The 2,218-nt window shown below is 36.5% G+C and overlaps 1 pseudogene; it reads right to left on the bottom strand.

The window, feature by feature from the left end:
* Nucleotides 1-1,313: 1,313 nt before the first annotated feature.
* Nucleotides 1,314-1,569, bottom strand: LOC138446068 (small ribosomal subunit protein eS27-like; annotated as a pseudogene).
* Between the last annotated feature and the right edge of the window lie 649 nt (nt 1,570-2,218).

Below are 2,218 nucleotides of genomic sequence, written 5' to 3'. Positions count from 1 at the left end.
GATCCAACCTGGTTACAGTCTTGTTTTTAACTTGTGAAGATGGTTGATTTGTGATAGCACAGCTCTTTGTAAAAAAAAAGCAAATATAGAAGTCAATATGAAAATATAATGATTTGAATCCATGGATACGCTCACTGTTTTTTGCTTTTTCTTTTTCCTTTTTGGTGTATGGCTTGAAATATAAATTTTTTGGTGAATTGAAATAAAAATTTTTTGTCTTACTTACATTTCCTGCTTCTTGCAATCAAAGTGTTGTATGTAATGTATGTATGTCATTATTGATTCATATAACCACCCCCCCCGTTAGGTATTATTGTTATCATTTTACAAATATGAAAATTAAGGCCCAGAAAATTGATATCACTGTCCCAAAGTTGCAAATTAGCCAGTAAGGAGCAGATGTTGGATGACAGATTCTCTTACTTCCAAACCATTAGCTAGATGCTGTGACACTCAGCATGCAGCCTGAGGTGCTGCAATCCATGAGTTCCCAAAGAGCCGGACATAATTTAGTGACTGAATAATAACATATAACATTCAGAGAAAAATCTGCATCAATTAAAAATAATTCAATTGTTTATCAATATCTACAATATCCTGACATGAATCACAGTAGTGATTTATTTATCAATTTTTGGCTTTACTGGGCCTTCATGGTGTGTGCAGGCTTTCTCTAGTTGCAGTGAGCAGAGGCTACTCTCTAGTTGGGGCGCATGGGCTTCTCATTGCAGTAGCTTCTCTTATTGAGAGGCATGGCTATAGGGAGCATGGGCTTAGTAGCTGTGGCAATAAGGCTTAGCTGCCTCAAGACATGTGAGATCTTCCAGGACCAGGGATTGAACCTGTGTCCTTTACATTGGCAGGCAGACTCTTAACCATTGGACCAGCAGGGAAGCCCACACAATAGTGATTTTACACATATGACGATATGTGTATCTTAGCTCATGATTATTTGCTTTATTTCTTATAGTTTACCCAGGACTTTTGGTTACTCATTCTTTTACTCAAGATGGAAAGTATAAATACAATGTCCAGGGAATGGAATAAAATTGAATAATCCTAAAAAGTTTTTTAATTTTTAAGAAATATTTTTAACCATGTATGTAATACCATATCGGATGGGACAGAGAAATAAAAATCTGACTGAAATATATCCTTTTTCATTATTATACAAATCTGAAAGGCTTGGAGAATTGATGGTTTTCTACTGATCCTAATATGTTTTCAAACATTAAGACAACTCACATGCTTTTTTTTTTTTTAGTCCAAAACATGTTTATTGGGCTGGTTTCCCATTCATCTTGATGCAGGATACTTTTAGTTCTGCTTCTGTCTGAAGGAGCATCCTTCTGTAAGCCTTGCTTTTCCTCCTGTAGGCTGGCAGAGGACAGTACAGCAGCCAGCACACTAAACTACTGTTTGTGCATGGCTAAAGATGGTGCTGATTTCACAGCATCCTGGGCATTTTACATCCAAGAAATAGGAATTAGGGCTCTGTACCAGGCACTTCTTCTTGTGTTTCCTCTTCTCTTCTGGAGAGGGATGAAGAAGATCCTTTGTGAGAGGCATGTTCTCTTGAGGAGGTCACCACTGCAGAAAAGCCCTCATGTGCTTTATCATCTAAGAAAACCTGCCTAATGGATTTTTTATTCCTTTACTATATTATATATACAAACCATTTTTTAAATTATAAGATGAAAAAGTAAGAGACATTCTCAGTTTTATGATGAACTCACACAAACAGAATAAGAGTTGTCTGTATATTTCTTCTTCTATTTGTATCATTTATTAAAGTTTACCTGAGAGCCCTATGAATAGTCCAAGACCCAGTCTAATTCCACTGCCTCTGAAGTGTCCTCCCAAAGATCTCAGGTATTAGGTTTCAAGAGTTAGGGATATTTGGAGACATAAAAGTTCAAAGAAAATTATCGTTATGAAAAAATATGGAGTGAGAAAATTCTAGTCCATTACTGATCTTATTGACTTGCCTTATAATTGATTTTTCTCATATTTATTCAAATTGGGCTTCCCCAGTGGCTCAGTGGTAAAGAATCCACCTGCAGTGCAGGAGATTTGGGTTTGACCCCAGCTGAGCACTTAATACATGGCAAACATTCTGCTAAACACTAGTGGTGCAATAGTGACACAGGTGATGACAGAGCAGGAGTAACATACACTAATGTGAAAAGGTACATTTTTTTTTAAATTTAAGGAATCC

Source organism: Ovis canadensis, chromosome 9 (assembly GCF_042477335.2).
Source record: "Ovis canadensis isolate MfBH-ARS-UI-01 breed Bighorn chromosome 9, ARS-UI_OviCan_v2, whole genome shotgun sequence".
NCBI classification, from domain to species: domain Eukaryota; kingdom Metazoa; phylum Chordata; class Mammalia; order Artiodactyla; family Bovidae; genus Ovis; species Ovis canadensis.
This window is presented reverse-complemented; position numbering and strand designations above follow the sequence as displayed.